The sequence below is a fragment of the Ahaetulla prasina genome, chromosome 14, assembly GCF_028640845.1.
Source record: "Ahaetulla prasina isolate Xishuangbanna chromosome 14, ASM2864084v1, whole genome shotgun sequence".
Classification (NCBI taxonomy): Eukaryota; Metazoa; Chordata; class Lepidosauria; order Squamata; family Colubridae; genus Ahaetulla; species Ahaetulla prasina.
The window spans coordinates 6211047-6237800 of NC_080552.1; the positions used below are offsets into that span (position 1 = coordinate 6211047).

Sequence of the window (26754 nt, forward strand, 5' to 3'; positions counted from 1 at the left end):
TATCTCTGCCCCCCACGCATGCGCACATATCTCCCGCATATGCCCTGCCCCCGTGCATCCCAAAAATCAGCTGGCCTGCGGGAGGCGCGTGCACAGTGGAGCTGAGCTGGGCAAAGGTTCGCGTGCCCGCAGGGGGCTCTGCATGCCAGCTGTGGCACAGGTGCCATAGGATTGCCATCATGTCTCCTGCCTTGGGGTTTGGGAGAATAGTAGCCCAACAGGGAGGTTGTTCTGTCCTCCTTCGCCTCCGTCCGAGTGATGGCTTAATTAGCCGGCACTATCAGCTCTGGCAGCAGAATAGCGAGCGTCTGCCAAGAGCCTCCGTTATCTTCCGCAACGCTGGTGAGTCACCCAGGAACAAACTTCAGCTCCTAGTCAATCAGTGGATTTGCCTGTTACAAAGAGACACAGCAGCTCTCGCTGCCTTTTATATCCTGTGGGGTGTGGCTCCATGACTCAGCACTTCCTAGGCCTGCCCCACCCCTGCTTCTGTTGTTCCGTCCTCTCCTGCCTACGAAACCTAGGGTCCAACCATGCCTGATTGCTATCAGCTGGGTCTGAAGGCGTGGCCTGGGGGGGGAAGAGTCAGGGGACGGAGGCCTCGTTATCTCTTCCACCTGGCATACTTCTGGCTCCTGGAGCTGAGCCAGGGAAGCCGGTGCTCCCGAGGTAAGTCTTGACGGCCCTTCCCCCTCACTGTCCAAGTCACTTTCTGGCAGGAGGGCCGGCTCAGGGGCGCAGACACAACAGAGGTAGAACAAGAAGCAACGGATGGAAACTGACGAAGGAGAGAAGCAACCTAGAACTAAGGAGAAATTTCCTAACAGTGAGAACAATTAATCAGTGGAACAACTTGCCTCCAGAAGTTGTAAATGCTCCAACACTGGCTTTAATAAGAGACTGAACAGCCATTTGGATGAAATGGGTTTCCTGCTTGAGCAGGGGGTTGGACTAGAAGATTTCCAAGATCCCTTCCAACACTGTTAGTCCATTAAATAATGAAAGACCAAAGCAAACCACAATTTGACCAAGAAAGATCAGGTCTCCTACTATCGCTGGACCAGGATTTCTCTTGCTCTGTTTTAAAAACGTCCTTTCTCTTGGTGAAAGCAACACTGCGATTCTTCCCTAATCTAAGAAGGCTTGAGAATGTCTCTTGAATCTCTCCTGGCAGCATGTGCAAATTTTGTGCATTGCTTGGAGCCAGGAGAGATGTTTCTGTCACTCTTCTGCTTTTCACCGGGTAATTTTTCCTGCTGCACAAACTGAAAAATTCCTCTCAATGGTTCCCCCTAAGATTTCCTGGCAGGCTGCTGAAGCTACTGAGAGACAGCTGATCCAACCGAAGATTGCGCAACGAAGGACATTTGCATTCACCAAGAAATTACAGGCAGAGACATCAAACTCCTTCTGCAAGTACCTCATCCAACCCTCTTCCCCTCCAGACCGATTTTCAATGCTACAGTAACTCTCTTTCATTAAAAGAAATGAAAAGAACCAGGGGGAAAAAATATGCAGGGTTATTTTTCTGCACCGGACAAGTTCAAGCTGCAGTGGACAATTATGGATAAAAGGATTTTCCCCCCTTCCATTTTGCAAGATGCTTAAATTTCAGGACGTTCATGGGAATTGACAGCCAGAAAACAAAAAAGGAGCTATTTCTGCCTCATTTGGTACTTTCATTTGGTACCAGGATTCAGGAGGGAACAAATGCATATTATTCAGATTGTGGTTTCTGTATTTCTTTCATTCAAAGCTAATTTAGATAACTGCCTTCACTGTATTTATGAAACGGTATAAGATATGTAGTGCAAGAAAAGTAAAGTAAATGGCTAAATAAAGGGAGTAAGGAAAATGATCTTGTGGGAGAAATGCAGGAACCATGACGAGGGCAAAAAGGAGCTGAAGCGTTTTTAGTCCAGAAACAACAATTGCAGGATCTGGGTTTGGCTAGTCTAAAGAAGAATTAGGGGTGACATGATAGCAGTATTCCAGTAGTTGAGGGGCTGCTACAAAGAAGAGGGTGTTAAATTATTCTCCAAAGCAGCAAAAGACAGGAAAGAATGGTTGGAAACTAATCAAAGAGAGAAGCAACCTGGAATTAGAATAGAATAGAATAGAATAGAATAGAATAGAATAGAATAGAATAGAATAGAATAGAATAGAATAGAATAGAATAGAATTGAATTTATTGGCCAAGTGTGATTGAACACACAAGGAATTTGTCTTGGTGCATATGCTCTCAGTGTACATAAAAGAAAAGATACCTTCATCAAGGTACAACATTTACAACACAGATGATGGTCAATATATCAATATAAATCATAAGGATTACCAGCAAGAAAGTTACAGTCATACAGTCATAAGTGGAAAGAGATTGGTGATGGGAACTATGAGAAGATTAATAGTAATGCAGATTTAGTAAATAGTTTGATAGTGTTGAGGGAATTATTTGTTTAGCAGAGTGATGGCCTTCGGGGAAAAAACTGTTCTTGTGTCTAGTTCTGGTGTGCAATGCTCTATAGCGTCGTTTTGAGGGTAGGAGTTGAAACAATTTATGTCCAGGATGTGAGGGGTCTGTAAATATTTTCACGGCCCTCTTCTTGATTCGTGCAGTATACAGGTCCTCAATGGAAGGCAGATTGATAGTAATTGTTTTTTCTGCAGTTCTAATTATCCTCTGAAGTCTCTGTTTGTCTTGTTGGGTTGCTGAACCAAACCAGACAGTTATAGAGGTGCAAATGACAGACTCAATAATTCCTCTGTAGAACTGGATCAGCAGCTCCTTGGGCAGTTTGAGCTTACTGAGTTGGCGCAGAAAGAACAGCCTTTGTTGTCCTTTTTTGATGATGTTTTTGATGATGTTTTTGAATAGAATAGAATAGAATAGAATAGAATAGAATAGAATAGAATAGAATAGAATAGAATAGAATAGAATTCTTTATTGGCCAAGTGTGATTGGACACACAAGGAATTTGTCTTTGGTGCATATGCTCTCAGTATACATAAAAAGATAAGATACATTCATCAAGAATCATAAGGTATAACACTTAATGATAGCCATAGGGTACAAATAAGCAATCAAATCCTACTAGGAAACAATCAATATCAATATAAATGGTAAAGATACAAGCAACAAAGTTACAGTCATGCAGTCATAAGTGGGAGGAGATGGGTGATAGGAACGATGAGAAGACTAATAGTAATAGTAATAGAGACTTAGTGAATAGTTTGACAGTGTTGAAGGAATTATTTGTTTAGGAGAGTGATGGAGAAACTTCCTAACAGTGATGACAATTAACCAGCGGAACAGCTTGCCTCCAGAAATTGTGGACTCTCCATCACTTTTAAAAAGACACTGGACAGTCACTTATCTGAAATTGTATAGGTTCTCCTGCTTGAGCAGGAAGCTGGACTAGAAGACCTCCAAGGTCCCTTCCAGCTCATTCATTCATTCATTCAACTAGATAAATTCGGGGAAGTGACTCTCTAATTTACTAAATCATAAGAACAGGGAGGAGATGCAGCACAATCAGATTTGCAGGTTTCTGTCATTATAGCCAGTCTCAAAAAAAAAAAAAAAGTAGTTTAAGAATTCCCTAGCCCAGGGGTCTGCAAACTTGGCTCTTTTAAGACTTGTGGACTTCAACTCCCAGAATTCCTCAGCAAGCATGCTTTAAGATGGATGGACCTGTAACTCCCAGAATTCCTTAGCAAGCATCCATCTTAAAGCATGCTTGCTGAGGAATTCTGGGAGTTGAAGTTCACAGTTCTTAAACTGGCTAAAGTTTAAAAGACGCTGTCTAAGGCAGAGGTCTTCAAACTTTGCAGCTTTAAGACTTGTGGGGAACCCCCCCCCCAAAGAAAGTCCAGTTGCCTCCTGAAAAAGCACCTTTGGGACAACCATGACCTGGATGACTGAGAATCTCTAGCCTTTTTTTAGCTATACAATTTGGGATGAATGGTGTGGGAGTAGGAATGGATTTCCAGAGGGAAAATTGCAGACTATAGGCACCAGGAGCATCGCTCAGGTGACCTCGAGGACACAGGTAAACCTCCAAATGCTTCAACCACCTGAAAGCATGCAAACGGCCAGCTGTCTGCAAGGAATATAAAATCTTCCATTCCCCACCATCCTGTCAGAGCTGAAGAGTTGTGACTCATCCTCCCTCCTCTCCTCAGCCGGGCCCCTCCCGTCTCCAACCGGGCCTGTTATCAGACTCTGAGTCTGATAATGAAGATGAACGGCCTGTCATGCCTCGCCTGGAGAGGATTCCAGGAGTGAACAAATAAGCCCGAGAAACCTCACTCATAAGGTGTGTGTTCCTTTGGCTCAGCCGTCAGAGGAAGCCAGCCAGGGATTGGAATTGCTCGAGCCGACTCCTTCTGACCCCTCCCTTTCCCAAACAGCAGAAGACAATTCAAAGTGGGAGGATCCTCGCTTCCGGAGATCTGAGAGGCGACGCCAGCAGAAGGAAGGGAGGGGCAGGCCTGGATAAATGCTGAGTCATGGAGCTACACCCCACAGCCTATATAAAGGACCTGCTTGTGGCATTCCAACCTTGAGTCAAGCAAAGTCTCATCTAGTTTGCTGATATCTGACCCTATTGCTGAAGTCACAACTTGGACTCCTGCCTGCCCTGATAAACCTCGAAGGAATTTGGCAAGCCGCAGAAGCTTCGTTGCCATGTTTGATACGGACTTCCTTGACCCGGTCGTCGGAGGGGGAGGGGGAGTGGGACACGACAAAGCTTCTTGGATGAGAAGCGAAACGTCTTCAAAAGAAAAAAACCAAGAAATTCCAATTGCTTCCTGAAAATAAGCACCCTTGGGACAAAAGAGAACCACAGCTGCATTCTATTCTACTCTGTTCCATTCCATCAGCTGTGGCCCAAAACTGAGAAGGTCTCCTCTGTGTTTCTGCAGCTTCTGACTGAACCCTGCAGTCACAGCTGTGAAAGGCAGAACCTGTGTGTGTGGTTGTCAAGAATCCCGAGATTTTAATTGTTGGCATTTCTGCTTAAAAGGCTGGGATTAAAAAGGCCAACAGTCCTCAGGGTAGCACCTGTCAATCAAGAGAGGCTGGCTGGCTTTTCCCCAGTTCACACTCATCGACTCTCTCGCTGATAACATCTCAGGTGATCCAACACAGTGAAGGGCCACGTTCAAGGCAACAGCAGTCCTCCCTTCTTCCATTCCCATGACAAAAGGGCAATTCTCTATTTTATGATTTCAGGCATTTTTTTTTCATCCTTTTGATGTCTTAAATTTCCTCAGTTTCCTCCTGTCTCCAATTAACATTTGCCCAGCTGAGGTTGCTGCCTTCCTGGTCCTTTCAATCAATCAATGTCATTGATCAGGATCCAGGAAATATGCAGCCTGCCCTCCGGAACAAGATTTCCCCTCCCCAAGATCTAAATGGCCCCCTCTCTGCTGTTGTTTAGAACAGGGGTCTCCAATCTTGGCCACTTTAATACTTGTGGACTTCAACTCCCAGAATTCCTCAGCCAGGAAAGCTGAGAGCTAGGAGTTGAAGTCCACAAGTCTTCAAGTTGCCAAGGTTTCTAGACCGGGATGCCCTATGCACGGTCACTCATGCTCTCGTGACATCTCGTCTAGATTACTGCAATGCTCTCTACATGGGGCTTCCCTTGAGGAGCACCCGGAGGCTCCAGTTAGTCCAGAATGCGGCTGCGCGGGTGATAGAGGGAGCCCCTCATGGCTCCCATGTGACACCACTCCTGCGCAGACTGCACTGGCTACCGGTGGCCTTCCGGGTGCGCTTCAAGGTTTTGGTAACCATCTTCAAAGCGCTCCATGGCTTAGGGCCAGGTTACTTATGGGACCGTCTGCTGCCACCGATTGCCTCCCACTGACCCGTGCGCTCTCACAGGGAGGGACTCCTCAGGGTGCCGTCCGCCAGGCAGTGCCGACTGGCGACACCCAGGGGAAGGGCCTTTTCAGTGGGGGCTCCCACCCTCTGGAACGAACTTCCCCCAGGACTTCGCCAACTTCCTGACCTTCGAACCTTTCGCCGCGAGCTTAAGACACATCTATTTATTTGCGCAGGATTGGACTAGAATTTTAAATTTTAAATTTGGTTTTAATGGGGTTTTATTATTTTATCGTAATTTTTTAATATTCGGCCTTATTTAATAAGTTTTTTAATCGGTGTTTTATTTTGTATTTATATGTATGTTTTTATTAGGCTGTAAACTGCCCTGAGTCCCCCGGGAGATAGGGCGGTATAAAAATGCGATTAAATAAATAAATAAATAAATAAAGGTTGGATAGCTGGCTGCGTGCTGGAAGTGGCATGCGAAACCATCCTGTGAGGTATGTGCAGCCCCACTGGTCTTCATGCGCGCAGGAGCGGCGATACTCAGAAGAGTGGGGGTCCATTGCGCATGCGTGAGCCGGCACCCAAACACCCGGCTACTGGTATAGAAGCGCGCCCAATGAATAGCTGGCATCACGCATGCGCGCAATGTCAATCCGGAAGGTCGGGTGCCGTCCTGCACGTGTGCCGGAACGCCGCTCTTCCGGGTTCTGCCACTCCCGTGTGCGCAATAGCCCGCTGACTGGTGTGCATTTGATCACAGGAATACGGAATAGGAGCCGGCGAGGCCGCACATTCTTCACGGGACGTTTTCGTGTCCTGTTTCCGGCACGCGTGCCATAGGTTCGCCGACACTGGTGTAGGGTCTCCTGCTAGAGCGGGGGGTTGGACTAGATGACCTACCATCAGCCAGATCTCCAGCATCGTTTTCCTCTGAGGCATGCTTGCTATAGGCCGCCATAGTAACGCGGGGGGGGGGAGGAGGGCATGGCATTTGGGTTGGGGTAGTGAGCTGGGATGGTGAAAGACCCATGTGAACGAAAAGGGAGGTTTGCTCTCATGAATTACTGCGCTGCTGGGTTGTTCACACTCGGTCAAGGCCAACCGTCCCAGAACTCCAGATGGATGAAATACCTGAGGATGAGCTGCACATGACATTGTGTGGGACGTGGATTGGATGCTCAGCCTGGGACCCTGGGGTGGGGGGGAGAGAGATTTGGGGAAACTTCCAACTTTCCTACCTTTTGAATCAGATCTTGCCTTGCTTTCACTGTTATCATTTCAAACTCAGTTGAAAAGGACCTCTTCTCTATAACAATGGAGTCGAGGGTTTTCCTTCTTGGGTTTTGAACGGAGGCAGGCCTGACACCTACAAGGTCCCTTCCAACTCTGTTAATCTGTATCTCCCAAGCTGCAGGCAATCCTCGCCTCTCATATCTTCCCCGACAAAAGACCCTCGGCAGCCCCTCTGCTCCAAAGGCCACAGCGAAAGCCTCCGTTATCCTCGCATAACTGACCAGCACATCAGGCTGGAGCCATCGACAAGAGTCGTGCAGGAATTTATGAGCCCCGTCACATGGTCCCTTACGAACTGTGGGATCATGCCAACAACAGCTGACATGGCTGGGGAAGCCACGGTTGCCAAAAAACATCTTTCTTGTTCTTTTTCAGACTCCAGAAGAACTCAGCAGCTGTTGGCAACGTAACACCTGTTTGGTGGAAATAATATTTGAGGGCTGTTAGCGTGGAGCACAAAGCACCGAAGAGACTTCCTGGCTGTCACAGAGCAGCAGCTGAAGCTTTGGGGAACGGCTTGGTTGAGCACCAGGGAAAGGTTTGAATGAATGAATAGTATAGAGCTGGAAGGGACCTTGGAGGTCATCCAGTCCAACCCTCCGCCCAAGTAGGAGACCCTACACCAGTGGTGGCTAACCTTTTTGCCATCGTGTGCCAAAAGCGGGGGAGAAAGGGGGGGTTTGCGCGCTTGCGTGCCCACACGCATAATTCAATGCGCCCCATCCCCGCGCATGCGCATGTGACCCCCCTACACGCTGCTTCCGCTTTTGGCTCGCAATGGCACAGTGGGCCCAGCAGACGCGTTTTTTGCCCTTCTCAGGCTCCAGAGGCTTTCTTGGAGCCTGGGGAGGGCGAAAACAGCCTTTCCCACCCGCTCAGAGGTCCTGCGGAGGCCAGAAACAGTCCATTTCCTAATTCCTGGTGGGCCCAGAAGGCCCGAAAATCAACTCACCGGTGCATACATGCGTACTGCAGCTGAGCTAGGGCAACGCTTGCGTGCCCACAGATATGGCTCCACGTGCCACCTGTGGCACGTGGGCCATAGGTTTGCCATCACCGCCCTACACCGTTATCTGACAAATGGCAGTCCAATCTCTTCTTGAAAGCCTCCAGTGATGAAGCTCCCTTAGATGCCTTATTACAGAACTTATTTTCTAATTCCTGGCCATTTTCAAGGTCTTCTTGTTAGCAGCAACAGATAGTATTTCCTCGACTGACAACTTACATTCATCTAGCGACTGTTCAAAATGACTACAGCGCTGACAAAAGTGACTTTATGTTATGGCTGTTTTTCACACTTACGACCGTTGCGGCATCCCTATGGTCAAAATCCAGACGCTTGGCAATTGACTCATATTTAGGACGGTTGCCCTGTCTTTTTTTTTGTTTTGTTTACATTTATACCCCGCCCTTCTCCGAAGACTCAGGGCGGCTTACAATGTATAAGGCAATAGTCTCATTCTATTTGTATATTTTTTACAAAGTCAACTTATTGCCCCCCCAACAATCTGGGTCCTCATTTTACCTACCTTATAAAGGATGGAAGGCTGAGTCAACCTTGGGCCGGGCTTGAACCTGCAGTAATTGCAGGCTACTGTGTTCTAATAACAGGCTTCTTAACAGCCTGAGCTATCCCGGCTCCTGAGGGGTGGCGGTTATGTATTAATCCCCTTTTGCGACCATCTGACGAGCAAAGTCAATGAGGAAGCTGAATTTACTTCACAACCATGTTACCAACTGAACAACTGCAGGGATTCACTTAACGACGGGGCCAAGGAAAGTGAATCTTGCTCCATTTTTACGACCTGTCTCGCTTAGCAACAGAAATTTTGGGCTCAGTTGTGGTCGTAAGTCGAGGAGTACAGGTATTCAAACTCTCCTGTACAGAGGCAAGAAACACACAGCGGGAATAGCTAAGTTCAGGGCAGGGTGGATAAAAATAGATTTTTTTTAAAAATCAAATCAAATCAGATTTTTAAAAATGTAAATTGATTTTTATGAAATTAACTTTAATAAAATGCTTTGGGAGTAAAAAAATCTATCTAAAGACAGTGTTCTATCTAAGGTACATTCATAATTCAGTTCATTCAGCATGAAATGGAGCTTAGTTATGTAGCATGAGGCTGTATATTCTGCAATTTTTAGAGTTTCGGTAAACTCATTCAATGAATCCAAGCTCTGCAAGCTAAATAGAAAACCTTAATTTCGTTGGCAAATAATAATATTAAAGATTACCAAGTGTGGTGTAGATGGTATGAATGGTTGGAAAACAGGAAAGATGAGAAAGAGGAAAAAAGGAGAGAGGAAAAATAATGTTCAAGATCAAGGTAAAATGTAGACGGAATAAAGGAAGATAGATAATAAAAGTGGATTAAGACAAAGTTAAAATAGGTGTAAATAGTAAGAAAGGATCACTTCGAATGAGCTGATAAAAAAAAGTGATATGTATATAAATGTTGTATGTTTGTGTCTTGTTTTAATGTGTTAAAGAAGAGGCTCCAGTTAGTCCAGAATGCGGCCGCGCGGGTGATAGAGGGAGCACCGCGTTGCTCCCATGTAACACCTATCCTGCGCGGCCTGCACTGGCTACCGGTAGTCTTTCGGGTGCAATTCAAGGTTTTGGTTACCACCTTTAAAGCGCTCCATGGCTTAGGACCGGGATACCTTCGAGACCGCCTTCTGCCGCCGATTGCCTCCCAACGACCTGTGCGCTCCCACAGAGTGGGTCTCCTCAGGGTGCCGTCGACCAAACAATGTAGGTTGGCGGCCCCCAGGGGGAGGGCCTTCTCTGTGGCGGCACCGGCCCTGTGGAATGAGCTTCCTCCAGGATTACGACAACTACCCGACCTCCGGACCTTCAGACGTGAACTGAAGACTCTATTGTTTCAGCGTGCAGGACTAGCCTAAGATAAAAGGTTTTAGCATATTTTAATGGGGTTTTTATTGGTTTTTACTGTTTTAGTGACCAGGCCATGATAATATTTAGTTTTAACTGGGTTTTAATGTTTATTTATTATATTGTTTTAATATGCCTGTGAACCGCCCTGAGTCCTACGGGAGATGGTGCGGTATATAAGTTTGATTAATAAATAAATAAAAATAAATAAATAAAATAAAAAAACTTTTTAAAAAAAATAATAATATTAAAGAGTCTAACTACCAGCAAGAAGGAGTCCTTACATTTAAAGAGCCACCTGTCGTTTCAGATCCATCATGGCAGCACCTGTTAGTGGGCATCCACTCACCTGCCACGTCCCTCACTTTGTTGTATCCCTTTTGCATCACCAGCCGTCCCATTAAAGTGAATGAGACTGTCGGTGAGTCAAAAATGGATCAGAGGAGGAGCCGCTGCGGGACTGAGATGACAGCTGCTGTTTTAAAATTACGATTTAAATTGACTTAATGTTGTTGATTTAAATCAAGCCTTTTTACCAGTGGTTTAAATCACATTGATTTAAACCATATCCACCCTGGTTCAGGGCAGTGGGTTTTAGTTGCTCTTCTCTACATTTTTGCACTGAGATTGCAACCTCCGTCGGCTCCTTTTCCTTCTCAGCCTCGGTGTGTTCCTTGACACCTGCCGCAACCGGTTGTGACTCCTGGCTGTGCTCGTCCAGGGAGATTAGACAGGGTTGAATCCGGCTTCTCTCTCCCGGATTGCACCTGGTGCAATCAATACCGTCCTTGGCCCACGCCCCAGAATCGGCTCAGGCGGCGGCAGTCGTACAATCTTGACATCTTCAACTTAGTCATGACTAAGCAAAGTTCTCTCTGGCTGTTGCTACACATCATGATTACCTCATGGTACAGAGAGATCTGAGGGAAGACACATTGCTTACGGGGCAAAACTCCCTCCCCTGCATTGATCGTAGGCCAAGCTATCCCGCCTCCCTCTAACTAACAAAAAGGGGAGAGGAGAAGAATAGGAACTGGTTTGGTTCAAACCCGATAAAGGTGATTTAGCTTAACAGCACTACTGTCTATCTTAGGGGTAGTCAACCTTTTTATACCTACCACCCACTTTTGTATCTCTGTTAGTAGTAAAATTTTCTAACCACCCACTGGTTCCACAGTAATGCACCATGTATCGTCATCTGCGCATGCCTCTCGTACATCATGGATTGGGTTTGGCGGGGGAGCGCCGGCTACCAGCTCTGCTTGTCTGTTACAGCTGCGTGGTGCGGGGGGAGATGCGCGAGCTATTCTGGGACGAGGCTCTTTTATTTGCGGTCGCACTAGAGCGCCATTTAGTTTCACTTACAAAACATGAATTAAACTTATGCGCGGGCGATACAAATAGTATATTTTCAGAAATTTAAATTGTCACGGGGAATTTTATGAAAACCTAATGAAATTTTTTTTAAATAATGCTATGAAATTTTTTTAAAAAGTCAATTAAATTTAAAAAAACGGAAAGTGCTTCAGTATCAGACAAAACCCCTACCGCCCACCATGAAAGCTGGAACGCCCACTAGTGGGCAGTAGGGACCAGGTTGACTACCATTGGTCTACATAGAGGGAAGCAAGCAGTGGGGTAACGCAAGGTACCATGTCTTAGGCCCAGTACTCTTCAATGTCTTCATAAACGACTTAGATAGAAGGGGAATTTACCAAATTTGCAGATGAGGCTAAACTGGCAGGAATAGCCAAGACCCTAGAACAGGGGTCTGCAACCTTAAACACTCAAAGACCCATTTGGACCTGTTTCCCACAGAAAAGAAAACACAGGGAGCCACAAAGCCCTCCCTGTGCATGCTCTTCTAGTTTCTGGCACTCCTGTGCATATGAAGTCCAGCTGACCGGCGCACCGGAACTGGGAGGAGCAAGGGCTTGCCTGGAGAGATGGCTCTGCGTGCTACTTCTGGCATGCCTGCCATAGGTTTGCCATCACAGCTCTAGATAATTGCAGGAGGGAGACGTCTAAAGAACATGGGGGAGCCGTTATCAAATGGAAATTTTGGCGGATGGACCTTAGAGAAAAAAGGCGATGGGATGGTAGGTGTAGAGGCAGACAAAATACTTAGATTAAATACGAGTGATGTAAGGAGATAAAAGATCCTAAGGGAAGAACATGAGAGATTGTCCAAAAAGTCAACAAGAGTTGAAATGCTAAAAAAAGCAAAAGATGACGGATAGATATAGAATACGTCTAAATATAGGATTTGCTCGATTAAGAATATAGAGGTAGAAATTAGAGATGGGGAAAATATTATGATGTAATATTTTACGATATAAAATATTTTACGATATAAAATATTATAATTATCACATAGACATAAATGTTAGAAATTGAAAGTATTACTATTGTTATTCATATTATGTATAAAGTAAATTGAACCAGACAATACACTGTTCACGAAACACTTTTGTATGTTAAAGAAAAAAAAATCTATATATATGTAGGTCTTGGCCTATTCGGGTCTTTTCCTGTGTATGGTTGAAAGTATCTAGGCGACGTTTCGACGAGGTCCCACTCTTCATCTTCAGGCTGGTGGTTTCGGCTTCGTGCTTGTGTGAGCAACAAGCACGAAGCTTTGCTCGCACAAGCACGAAGCCGAAAGCACCTTGCCTGAAAATGACGAGTGGGACCTCGTCAAAACATCGCCTAGGTACTTTCAACCTTATACGGGAAAAGATGCAAATATGCCAAGACCTACATACCTATACCTGTGAAAAGCTACGAACACACACACACACACACACACACACACACACACACACACACACACAAACACACACACACACACACACACACACACACACACACACACACAAACACACACACACATGTAGGTCTTGGCATATTTGGGTCATATACATATACATCTATCTATCTATCAGCAGGGAGCTGCTGATCCAATTCTACAGAGGAATTATTGAGTCTGTCATTTGCACCTCTATAACTGTCTGGTTCGGTTCTGCAACCCAACAAGAAAAACACAGACTTCAGAGGATAATTAGAATTGCAGAAAAAATTGTTGCTACCAACCTGCCTTCCATTGAGGACCTGTATACTGCACAAATCAAGAAAAGGGCCGTGAAAATATTTGCAGATCCCTCGCATCCTGGACATAAACTGTTTCAATTCCTACCCTCAAAACGATGCTGTAGAGCACTGCACACCAGAACAACTAGACACAAGAACAGTTTTTTCCCGAAGGCCATCACTCTGCTAAACAAATAATTCCATCAACACTGTCAGACTATTTACTGAATCTGCACTACTATTAATCGTCTCATAGTTCCCATCACCAATCTCTTTCCACTTATGACTGTATGACTATAACTTGTTGCTGGCAATCCTTATGATTTATATTGATATATTGACCATCAATTGTGTTGTAAATGTTGTCCCTTGATGAACGTATCTTTTCTTTTATGTACACTGAGAGCATATGCACCAAGACAAATTCCTTATGTGTCCAATCACACTTGGCCAATAAAATTCTATTCTATTCTATCTATCTATCTATCAGGAAAAGCGGAAAAAGGAAATTCTCTTTACCATGAGATTTGTGGTAAAGGAAACACACTGGATGTGGTGTGTGTGTGTGTGTGTGTGTGAGAGGGAGGAGAGAAACCAAGGCTGGAAAAAGCAGAGCCCAAGGAGGTGGGGACTGCTGCATGGCCAGAGAGAGCCAAATCTGATAGCATCTTGACACCAAGATATTTACGACGATATTGACGATATTTAGGACAAGAGCAACTGGAATTTCAAAATGAATCTCTTCTCATGGAAATGAGGTTTGGGGATTCAGCTAGGAAGCGCAGCTTCCTCGCTTCCCATGCTGGTCATCTTCCTGCCAAACAGAACTGTACACATCTAGTCCAGAAATGATAAAAGGAATAAGAGGATGTTGGGTTGAAATTGGACTGATCCGGTTGTGTAACACTTCCGCAAAAGGAGGAAAAACTCAGGGGTGGAGGGATGTTTATGTCTCAGCAATAGAATTCAGCATCTCTCCCCTCCAGCAAGTTAGGTCTGAGAGAACACAGAACACGCTTTAGGATCGTAAGGCTTGGAAGGGACCTTGGGAGGTCTTCTAGTCCAACCCCCGGCTCGTATAACGGCAGATCAAATGGGGAAGTACCAAACGTTGAGCAGGAGCTGCACTTTTCTGGTCTTCTTGAAACACATTATTTCTGTAAGCTTTTGAAACCATCTGGCTGACATGGTATGAGCCAGCAGAATTATACAGCTGTATCGTGCACACATCGTTCTAGATCAAAAAGGTGAACCTAAGGTTCACCTTTGGCCTTTTGGCACTTGAGCTTGGCCTTTCGGGACATGGAGAGATCTTTCTTGACCCCACCCCCTCTTTTTCCCCCTGGGAGTACAGTCAATTTTCCAGTCATGCCAACTGCCCCAGATTTCTTAGTAATGCCTCATCCAAGCACCAACCAAGCTAAGCCATGCTTAGCTTTAAGCTCAGAGAAGACTGGCTGATGACAGAGAGAACAATTAATCAGAGAAAAACTTGCCTCCAGAAGTTGTGAATGGTCCATCAATGGAGGTTTTCAAAAAGAGGTTGGACATCCATTTGGCCAGGATGGTATAAGGCTCTTGCCTTGAGCAAGGGGGTGGGTGGGGTTAGACTAATAGAGAGATTAACAGAATTGGAAGGGACCTTGTAGGTCATCTAGTCCATCCCGGCACCCAAGCAGGAGACCCTACACCATTTCTGACAGATGGCAGTCCAGTCTCTTCTTGAAAGCCTCCAGTGATGAAGCTCCCACAACTTCTGAAGGCAACTTCTGTTCCATGGGTTGATAGTTCCCACTGTCCGAAAATTTCTCCTTATTTCCAGGTTGAATCACTCCTTGGTCAGTTTCCATCCATTATTCCTTGTCTGGCCTTCAGATGCCTTGGAAAACAGGTTGACCCCCTCCCTCTTCTCTGTGGCAGCCCCTCAAACATTGGAAGACTGCTATCATGTCTCCTCTGGTCCTCCTCTTCACTAGAATAGCCATGCCCAGGAACTGCAGACCTCCAAGGTTCCCTTCCAATCTTCCCTCACCTTCCCTTCTGCTATTCTGCTATGGTACAAAAATCTGCCCAGCTGGTGCACAATGAATTTTGGAATCAAATGCTGGACTGTTACAGCTTGGGGCAGAAAGATATGACTTGGCCTTTCAACTCTCTGAAGCTCCAATCCATTCTTATCTCTAATTTGATAAGAAGAGCGTTCAGGACTTTTCAAATCATTGCCTTAATGATGCCTAGGTTTGCACAAGAGATTTTATGATCTATTAACAGAACTGCGAAAGTCCTGTTATTCTGCTAGTGAGTTGTTAATTATTGTTGGGTGGAAAAATCATCTTAGGTAGGATGATTAAGAAAAGGAAATGGATAAGCCTTTAACTTTAAGCCCCAATTATTAAAACGAAGGGCTTTTAAACATTTGTCTTCTCAAATTCATTCCCCCACCCTCCTCTAGGATTAAAAACTAAGTACGCTTCTCGTCTTACCTGCTTTTAATTTTGGGGGTGTGTGGTGGTTGGTTGGCTTTTAGGACAATTTATGCACAGGGTGCATAAACAATATGTCTGTTTTTGGAGAAGCAAGTAGCTTCTATTAGTTAATCAGAACAATGTAATTCCCCATGAAGCTAAAGTATTAGTACCGCTTTATGAAGCCTTCGTGGGACCACATTTAGAATACTGCATCCAATTTTAGTGACCATGTTATAAAAAAACTCTAGAAAGAGTGCGGAGAAGAGCAGCAAAGATGATTAGTGGACTGGAGGCTAAAACATATGAATTACAGATTCGTTACAGAAATTGGGTATGTCTAGTCTAGTGAAAAGAAGGACCAGGGGACACATGATAGCAGCGTTCCAATATGTGAGGGGCTGCCCCAAAGAAGAGGGAGTCAATGTAATTTTTCAAAGCACCAGAAGGCAGGACAAGAAACAATGGATGGAAACTAAGCAAGGAGAAAAGCAACCTAGAAATAAGGAGAAATTTCCTAACAGTGAGAACAATAAGCAGTGGAATGGCTCGCCTTCAGAAGTTGTGGGTGCTCCATCACCTGAGGCTTTTAAGAAAATTGCATCCAGTTTTGGTCGCCACGATGTAAAAAAGATGTTGAGACTCTAGAAAGAGTGCAGAGAAGAGCAACAAAGATGATTAGGGGACTGGAGGATAAAACATATGAAGAACGGTTGCAGGAACTGGGTATGTCTAGTTTAATGAAAAGAAGGACTAGGGGAGACATGATAGCAGTCTTCCAATATCTCAGGGGTTGCCACAAAGAAGAGGGAGTCGGGCTGTTCTCCAAAGCACCTGAGGGTAAAAGAAGAAGCAACGGGTGGAAACTGATCAAGGAGAGAAGCAACTTAGAACTAAGGAGAAATTTCCTGACAGTTAGAACAATCAATAAGTGGAATGACTTGCCTGCAGAAGCTGTGAATGCTCCAACACTGGAAATTTTTAAGAAAATGTTGGATAGCCATTTGTCTGAAATGGTGTAGGGTTTCCTGCCTAAGCAGGGGGTTGGACTAGAAGACCTCCAAGGTCCCTTCCAACACTGTTATTATGTTATATAAAAGACTGGACAGTCCCTTGTCTGGAATGGTATAGGGCCTCCTGGTTGGGCAGGGGATGGACTAGATGACCTTCAAAGTCCCTCCCAACTCTCTTATTCTGGTCAAAGCTAAGAAGCCCAGTTTCAGTATTTGTGGGATGTACGGTACTTGGATTGCAAAAGATATGAACATCTAATTCAGCTAGAGAGCTCTGAGCAATGCTTGAGAAGCCCCTTCCAGTGGCCAGCGGAAATCGCACACAGAGCTGGAGAGGCTCAGAACGACCCAAAATATGGGAAAGAAGCCACCTGGCAGAGCAGGAGAAGATAATGGCCATGTCCGGAGTTGGAAGACATCCCTCAAATAAGCCACTGGGCTGGAAAAAAGCTTAAGTTTGTCCAGAATGGTATATGGTATCCTGCTCGAGTGGGAGGGTTGGACTATAAGACCTCCAAGTTCCTTCCAGCCCTAGGATTCTAGGCTCTGCATTTCTTTCTTTTTTTAAAAAAAATCAGAGAAATAGGAGAGCAGGGGAATGGGAATCTCCCAGAGGGATCGGTGAGCCAGAATAGCTCAGATCCATCCAAAGCTCAGATCCATCCAAAGGATAACATGGATGGTACCAATCTACAAAACAACCCTGCAAGGCGGAGCAAGCGGAAATGATGGCGATCCACGCAGAGGTTCTGGAGAGAGGTTTTGGGGGACATTTTCCCCAAATGGACGGATATTAAAGCGAATGGGGGGGGGGGGAAGGTTGAAGTAGGCAGAGGGGATGGCGGGAAACCAGGAGGGGCGTTGGAAGGGATGGAGCAAGAATGCCTCCCCTACCTAGAAGAAGAGCAGGTGGGCGAGGGGGCTTGGCAATCTCCCACCTCCCCAAAAGGTGGGAAAGGGGAAGGGAAACCACCCTGTTGGAATGGATGGAGGAGGGGGATGGAAGGGGGCTTACAAGAGAGCCAGTGGGGAGAGAAGGAAGCAACTATGGATGGAGGAGAAGGATGGAAGGGGCTTCCCAGAAAACAAGGGGAGAAGGGAGGGAGGAGAAGCAACTATGGAGGAGGGGATGGAAGGAAGGGGCTTCCCAGAAAGCCAGTGGGGGGTGAGAAAAGAGGAGGGGGAAGCAACAATGGAGGGAGGGGAGGGGGCTTCCCACTGCAGGAAGAAAGAGGCGGGGGAAGAAGCAGCTCCCCACTTCGCGTCCATTGATGGGTGGTCCAAGGAAAGGCGGACGGAGGGGCAGCCGCGGCCCCTCGCCCGTGCCTTGATTCCGCCGGGTGCAATACCAGCCTCACCTCCCTCCCTCCACTCACCGCCACTCCAGGCAACCGGCGTCCTCGGCTTGCGATCGCTTTCGCTCCGGCGTCTCCCGGCGCCGCCACAGCCCCCCTTGCAGCAACTGGCGCGGCCGAGAGAGCGAAGCCAGCAGCTGGCTCGGCTCGCCGAACGCGCCGCAGCCAATCCCAGGGCAGAGCTCGCCGCCTTTGCTACGGCCTGGCCAATGGCAGGGGCCGGCCCGGACACACCCCTCCTCGAAGGGAGGAGCGGGGGGGGGGAGTGCAGCGGTTTGGAAGGAGACTGACGTCTTCGGCTTTCTCCGCCAATGTGGGACTTCAGCTCCCATGGTTCCCAGCCGGGCAGCCAGAGGTCCGGCGTTTTTGCGGAGAGGCGTGGAAGGCGGGCTGAGGTGGTGGGAGGGGAGCTGCCTTTGGAATTCGTTTCTGCTGCTGATCAGGGAGAATAGAGCCGCAGGGGCTGATCAGGGTCCTCCTTGAAGCAATGCACTCCTGACATGCTCAGAGGTACCTTGGCCATGCTCCTGCAAGCGAGGTGTTAATGGGTTGATGAGAGGAACCGCGCTTAAAAACCCAATCTCAAAATAATCCCGTTACCACCAACATGCATCCAAGTCGGACCATTTGGCATTTTCCAATAACCCGAAACACGACCCCCCCCCCAACCCATCCCAATTGATCGGTGTGTGAATTTAATTGCAGCCCTTATTTATCCTTAAAGGATGCTTCCGAACAGATAGGATGTCACATCTGGATATGGAAGTGCGATGGAGCCATGGAACGACACAAGAGTGGCTTTCCGTTCAGTAAATAGGGTGTTACAAGCAAGCCTCAAATAATCAGAATTTGCAGAGAGATTTTTTTTCCTGCATTCACGCCTCTTTCCGGCCACCCAGCATTCAAGGGTCAAGATTCTGCTTGCTCTGTTTTGATTTGGGAAACAAAGCAGTTCTTAGGAAGGTCTCTTTTTTAAAAAAAAATAAGAATCACCACTTACCATCTAAGAGCTTGTTGTTTCCTGAACTCCCCAAAGTTTTTCTCTGCTTTGTCAGATGATTTAGAAGGTGTAACTTCAAGCCTCCACAGTTTGGGGTTGCAGGTGAGGCGGAAATGGAAACAGCTCACCTTAATGGTTACATTTATATGCCACCTGTATTTTAGTGTACGTACTGTTCCCACCTCTTATTTTTTTCCCAACAGCGGCCCATACTGATTACAGGTGGAAGTTCCTGTCCTAACTGTGGACTTAAGTCAAGGACTACCTGTTCTTTCTTCTTTTGTTAACTCATCTTGAAATTATTAGTTTTTTATCTTGCCTTTTATTTAAAACACACACGCACACGCATCAAAAAGTGACAATCATAGGAGAAAGAGACTGGCCCAAAACCATTCATAGGGCTTTCATTTCCCAAAGCAATAGCAATAAGACTTATATACTGCTCCATGGTGCTTTAGAGCACGCTCTAAGCAGTTTACAAAGTCAGCCTATTGCCCCCAACGATCTGGGTCCTCATGTTACCGACCTCGGAAGGTTAGAAGGCTGAGTCAACCTTGAGCTAGTCAGGACTGAACTACTGGCAGTGGGCAGAATTAGCCTGTAATACTGCATTCTAACCACTGGGAAGGGAAGGGAAGGGGGAAAGAAGGGAGGGAGGGAGGGAGGGGAAGGGAGAGAGGGAAGGGAAGGGAAAGGAAAGGAAAGGAAAGGAAAGGAAAGGAAAGGAAAGGAAAGGAAAGGAAAGGAAAGGAAAGGAAAGGAAAGGAAAGGAAAGGAAAGGAAAAGGATTAGCAGTAGTAGACTTATATACTGCTTCACAGCACTTTACAATCCTCTCTAAGCGGTTTACAGTATATTGCCGGCAACAATCTACATCTTCATTTTACTGACCTCGGAAGGATAAAAGGCTGAGTCAACCTTGAGCTGGTCAGGATCGAACTGCTGGTAGTGGGCAGAATTAGCCTGTAATACTGCATTCTTACCACTGGGAAGGAAGGAAGGGGGAAAGGAAGAGCATTAGCAGTAGTATTTAGATTTATATACTGCTTCACAGTGCTTTACAGCCCTCTCTAAGCGGTTTAGAGTCAGCCAATTGCCCCCAACAATCTGGGTCCTCATTTTATCCACCTCAGAAGGATGGGAGGCTGAGTCAACCTTGAGCAAGTCAGGATCGAACTCCTGGCAGTGAGGAGTGAATTAGCCAGCAATACTGCATTTGTAAGCACTTAACCACCAAGGAAGGAAGACTAGAACTCAGGATCACCTGGTTTATAATTCATTGCTTTAATCCCACCCATCAAACTGAGTCTTGGGCAGCATCAATATTTTTCCCCCGAATATCAATATTTTGATACTGGGAAGAAACCTCCAAATCCACCCGTTTGACCTGGCTCAACCGTAGGGCTTTCCTCACCCTAGTCACAGCTCCCACTGAACTGCTTACTCTCACCCTAAGTGTGATGCTCAGTTCACCAACAAGCTTAATTTTAAGGATAAACTCAGCCAATGGGATTGCCTTTCAGAGAAAAAACATTGTGGGATTATTTTTAGCATTCAAAGCCATTCGTGAGCCAAGAGGCTGTCGAGACATCTTACAATCGCAAGACGGGAAGTAGAATAGAGGCTCCATATCTGGTCATTTTCACTAGGACCGTTTGACGTAACAGATTCCTGCAGGATCTGGTAGTTGCCTTGAAGGAAACAAGGAAGCCCGGGGCAGCTGATCTACCCTCTTTCGTAGCCCTTCAAGTACAGGTAGTCCTTGACTTACAACCATAATTGAATCCAAATTTCTGTTTTATTAAGCAAGGTTGCTGCTAAATGACTTGTGCCCAATTTTAACACCTTTGTTTGCCATGGTTAGAATAGAATAGAATAGAATAGAATAGAATAGAATAGAATAGAATTTTTATTGGCTAAGTGTGATTGGACACACAAGGAATTTGTCCTGGTGCATATGCTCTCGGTGTACATAAAAGAAAAGATACCTTCATCAAGGTACAACATTTACAACACAAATGATGGTCATAGGGTACAATTTAACACTTAGTGATACAACACTTAATGATAAGCATAGGGTACAAATAAGCAATCAGGAACAATCAATATCAATATAAATCATAGGATTACCAGCAACAAAGTTACAGTCATACAGTCGTAAGTGGAAAGAGATTGGTGATGGGAAGGATGAGAAGATTAATAGTAGTGCAGATTTAGTCAATAGTTTGACAGTGTTGAGGGAATTATTTGTTTAGCAGAGTGATGGCCTTTGGGGAAAAAACTTAAAAGAAATCACTGCAGTTGTTTAGTGAAGCACATGGTTAAGCAAAGCCACCTTCTTCCATCTTCCAGTTTTGGTCACCACACCATAAAAAACGGTATTGAGACTCTGGAAAGAGTGCAGAGAAGAGCAACCAGGATGATTAGGGGACCGGAGGCTAAAACATACAATGAACAGTTGCAGGAACTGGGCCTGGCTAGTCTAGTGAAGAGAAGGACCAGGGGAGACAGGATAGCAGTTTTCCAATATTTGAGTGACTGCCACAGAGAGGAGGAAGGGGGACAAGCTATTTTCCAAAGCACCTGAAGGCCAGACAAGGAACAATGGATGGAAACTGACCAAGGAGAGATTCAACCTGGAAATAAGGAGAAATTTTCTGACAGTGAGAGCAATCAACCCATGGAACAGAAGTTGCCTTCAGAAGCTGTGGGAGCTTCATCACTGGAGGCTTTCAAGAAAAGACTGGACTGCCATCTGTCAGAAATGGTGTAGGGTCCCCTGCTTGGGCGGGGGGTGGACTAGATGACCTATAAAGTCCCTTCCAACTCTGTTAATCTGAATCTGTTAATCCGTTAATTGACTTTGCTTGTCAGGAACCACAAGATCACCAATGGCTCTCACTTGAGTCCAGGATGCTGCAGTTGTCATAAATGCAAGCCAGTTGCCCACTGCCCAAATTTTGAACATGTGATTATTGGGGGTGGGGGTGGGGTGGGTAGGTACTGCCATGGTCATAAGTGTGAAGACTGGCCATAAGTCACTTTTTTCCAGTGTTCTTGCAACTTTGAACGGTTGCTAAATGAATAGCTGGAAGTCAAGTGTTTTGTACAGGTAATCCTTGATGTATGACCGTAACTGAGCCCAGAAGTGAGAAAGAGGAAAAGTGAGTTTTGGTCCTGCTTTACCACTTTTCTCGCCACATTTGTTGTTGTTTTTTATTTATTTTATTTACATTTATATCCCGCCCTTCTCCGAAGACTCAGGGCGGCTTACAGTGTGTAAGGCAATAGTCTCATCCTATTTGTATATTTACAAAGTCAACTTATTGCCCCCCCAACAATCTGGGTCCTCATTTTACCTACCTTATAAAGGATGGGAGGCTGAGTCAACCTTGGGCCTGGTGGGACTTGAACCTGCAGTAATTGCAGGCGGCTGCTGTTAATAACAGACTGTCTTAGCAGTCTGAGCTATTACAGCCCTTTGTTAAGTGAATCACTGCAGTTACTAAATGAGGTACACGGTTGTTCAGTGAATCCGATTTCCCCATTGACTTTCCTTGTCGGAAATTCACAAAAACATGGTCACATGACCCCAGGACACTGCAACCGTCATAAGTGGGAACCAGTTGTCAAGCATTTGAATGTATAACCTGAGATCATGGAGATGCTGCACTGATAGCAAGTGTGAAAAATGATCCTAAGTCACTTTTTTTAAAAGCAATTTTTATTGATTCCCACCCCCCCCACCCCCCACATATTTTATGAACAGAGTATTGGGCATATCATATCTTATACAACTTAGTAAAGGTAAAAGTTCATCTCGCACATATCTGCTAGTCGTTGCTGACTCTAGGGGGCGGTATTCATCTCCGTTTCAAAGCCGAAGAGCCAGTGCTGTCCGAAGACGTCTCTGTGATCATGTGGCTGTCATGACTCAACGCCAAAGGCGCACGGAGCGCTGTTTCCTTCCCACCAAAGGTGGTCCCTATTTTTTCTACTGGCATTTTTTACGTGCTTTCGAACTGCTAGGTTGGCAGAAGATGGGACAAGTAATGGGAGCTCACCCCGTTACGCGGCACTAGGGATTCGAACCACTGAACTGCCGACCTTCCGATCGACAAGCTCAGCGTCTTAGCCAATGAGCCACCTGCATCTCCTTATACAACTGATCATATCCAAATACATTCTCTCTCCACTCCTGGGAAAAGGATACTGCAAAATCCCCATTCCCAGCCCACTCCTGGGAAAAGGATACTGCAAAATCCCCATTCCCAGCCCACTCCTGGGGGAAGGATATTGCAAAATCTCCATTCCCTCCCCACTCTGGGGCCAGCCAGAGGTGGTATTTGCCAGTTCTCCAAACTGCTCAAAATTTCTGCTACCGGTTCTGCAGAACCTGTCAGAACCTGCTGGATTTCACCCCTGGTTTGTAGGCTGAAATATTGAGAGCAGTTCGAAGACTGGATTCATTGAAGAGAATTCTGAAGACATTTCTTGAAGCAAGTCTGAGTTTGTTCTAAGCATACACTGGCGGTGCCTCAAAGGTACTTTTTCAAGAGGCAGCTTGAAAAAGCACCTGAAGGCCAGACAAGGAATCATGGGTGGAAACTGAACTGGGAGAGATTCAACCCTGGAAATAAGGAGGAATTTCCTGACAGTGAGAACCATCAACCCATGGAACAGACGTTGCCTTCAGAAGTTGTGGGAGCTTCATCCCTGGAAGCTTTCAAGAAGAGACTGGACTGCCATGTGTCAAAAAAGGTATAGGGTCCCCTGCTTGGGTGGGGGTGGACTAGATGACCTACAAGGTCCCTCCCAAGTCTGTTAATCTGTTAACAGTTTAATAACCTGCAGAAATTCCGGTTGATCACTCCTGTAACTCTCTGGTCACGATGACCTTTCCTTCTTAGCAGGCCAAGTCCTCTCCTGCAAAATTTTATCTAGAAATTTTTCTGCTTAAGTAAGCGCACTCCAACATCTGTCCTCACATGCAGTACCGAAGAGAAAGCAAGCGAGGGACATTAGAGTTCGTTTGCTGCCAACAGCAGATGTTTGCGATGCCAAAGACTTTATCAAGCTTACGGATAATCCTCGAGTTACAACGGTTCATTTAGTGACCGTTCAAAGTTACAACTGCACTGAAAAAAAGTGACTTTGGGAGGGAGAGGAAAGAGAAAGAGAAGAAAGATTTCTTGTAAAACAAAAAAGATGAAATGGAAGAAAGGCAACCCCAAACAGGTTTGAACATTTCAGGATAAAGACTGAATTATTTAAAAAATAATAAAAGAAAATATATATGCTTATAAATAAATATAAATATACTTATAAATATATATAAGTAAAAATGGAGAAATTAGAACCTGAGGGTGAAAGGAGATGTGATTTATATAAACAAGCATAGAAATATTAAGATATGATTAAAAATATGGAAAAAGAATACTCTGGCAGAAATTGTAACTAAGTAAAATGGGTATTTTGCAGTATCCTTCCCCCAGGAGTGGGGAGGGAATGGGTATTTTGCAGTATCCTTCTCCCAGAAGTGGGGAGGGAATGGGTATTTTGCAGTATCCTTCCCCCAGGAGTGGGGAGGAAATGGGGATTTTGCAGTATCCTTCTTCCAGGAGCGGGGAGAGAATGGGGATTTTGCAGTATCCTTTTCCCAGGAGTGGGAAGGGAATGGAGATTTTGAAGTATCCTTCCCCCAGGAGTGGGGATTTTGCAGCATCCTTCCACCAGGAGTGGGGATTTTGCAGCATCCTTCCCCTGCCACGCCCACCAAATTTGAATTTCACCACTGCTACGAATATTCCCCAAGGGCTCTTTGGCATCTCTGTGAATAGCGAGCATCTCATCATTTGACCCGTGCAAATGTTTAACTATCGTCATTCAATTGGTGACCATAGGAGATTGTCTATTAGCCTGCCAAAGCAAATGTGAACATTTGGAGATAAAATTTTGTATATAAATCTCAAAGGGAGGTGTGTGTGTGAGGGGGTGGGTAGTAACAAGGAAATTTTTTTTGCAATAACTGCAAAGCAGGCTGTTGCTTTCAAGTGCCGAATGGATTTCATTTCTCCAATTCTGGAGTTGAAAACGTGGTGATGCAATTCTGGAATTGCTCGGCTCCCCCCTTGTTCCCATTTTAATATTGAGTAACAGCTTGCCTTTGCTCTTTTTTGACTGAGCAATTTTCCCGTCTCTAATTCCCTTCTCCTCCCTCTTATTATCTTTATTGTTCTAAAATCGTCCTTCCAATCTCTCTGCTGAGTCATGAATGCTCAAGGGAGTTGGCATTTTAATTACAGTGCACCAAGGCAATGGGAGGCCGACTGACAGGGGAGCCAACGGGCCTTTTTCTGCCGAGGTTTTCATGGGTAAAATTTGAGAGGTACACACAGCAAACAGGGAGAAACCTCTGGCCAGGAGCTGGAGAAAAAGCCGGAGCATTTCTTGACAAGAGCACACTGATAAGAAGAATTAAGTGCAGGAATTGGGTATGTCTGAGTCTGGTGAAAAGGACTAGGCGTGACATGATAGCAGTGTTCCAATATTTGAGGGGCTGCCACAAAAAAGAGTGGGGGTCAATCTATTCCTCAAAGCACCCGAAGGCAGGACAAGAAGCAATGGATGGAGAATCTATGTTTACCGACAAAGAAATAAAGGGAGAATAGTATAGATCAGCGGTCACCGTGTGAAATAATTTCAATTTGCTTTCTGGAGGGAAATTTGTGCTGCCCCGTCCCAGGCACGAGAAATCTAGGGAAAGGTGGAATAAAGTCCTGTATTTTGGAAAGTTTGCGCAAATGCAGAGAAAGTTTTGTCTTATTGAAAGTTCCAACTCATTATTTTTTGATGAAAATCTGCAACAAAATGGAGCAGCGAGTCTATAACGTAAGGGAAAGGCTTAGCTCTTCAGTCCAGCTGGCTGCTCTCTTGAACACAATGGGACGTTTCAAGGGGAAGATGATGTCCTGGACTTTAAAGATTTGCAACTGGTTGGAGCCACAGTAGTTCTTGAACAAAGATCTTCCCCCTAAGGCAGGGGTCTCCAACCTTGGCCACTTTATGACTTGTGGACTTCAATTCCCAGAATTCCTCAGCCATCCACGCTGGCTGAGGAATTCTGGGAATTGAAGTCCACAAGTCATAAAGTCATAAAGGTTGGAGACCCCTGCCCTAAGGATCCTTAAGTCTCTTGCTTGGGCGGGGTGGGTGGGTTGGACTAGATGATATACACGGTCCCTTCCAACTCTGTTAATCTGTATCTGAACCACGGAATGATGAGAATTGGAGGGGATCTTAGAGGACATCCAGTCCAACCTCCTCATCATTGCTGGATCAAGGGGGAGAGAGAGAGAGAAAACCAGAGACGGCCTTTTATTTGGTGGGCAAGGCTTTACAAGACTTTTCTAAACTTAACCAAGCCTCATTTGTACAGCTGCGTTGGCAATTTTATTGAAATTGGATGTCATGTTCCTTGTTCTCTGAAAAATCAATACCTGGCATGAGAAAGGAGGAATGATTACAAGTTCCAGGTCAAGGGTGCAACATTAGGAGCAAACTAATAAACTGAACTTTTACTGACGAAGGGAAAAATAAACGTAGAAATTTTAAGATACTGAGAGAAAGGTAGGGGTGAATTGTCATCCAGGGTTTATCCAGGTGGAAGCTACCTGGTTACTCAATAAAGCTCAGCCATCACCAGTTCATAGCGACACCTAGTGGCAAGACCTGTTCATTTCTCCGAATAGTGTTTTGCAGCTTCTTTACCAACCTTTTCCGGAATCAGTGCCCAAAGTG

At 45.5% G+C, this 26754-nt stretch overlaps 1 protein-coding gene across 2 annotated transcripts in view; it reads right to left on the bottom strand.

Annotated features, from left to right (window-relative positions):
• Positions 1-18099, bottom strand: part of ABAT (4-aminobutyrate aminotransferase) — an 82211-nt gene extending 64112 nt beyond the window's left edge. Inside the window, exon 1 of one of the 2 annotated variants that reach the window (XM_058157293.1) lies at positions 17976-18099. The gene's annotated coding sequence lies outside the window, so the exon portion shown is untranslated. Of the gene's footprint in view, positions 1-7080; positions 7290-17975 lie in introns of those variants that run through there. The other variant, XM_058157292.1, reaches the window with a different exon arrangement.
• Positions 18100-26754: the final 8655 nt, after the last annotated feature.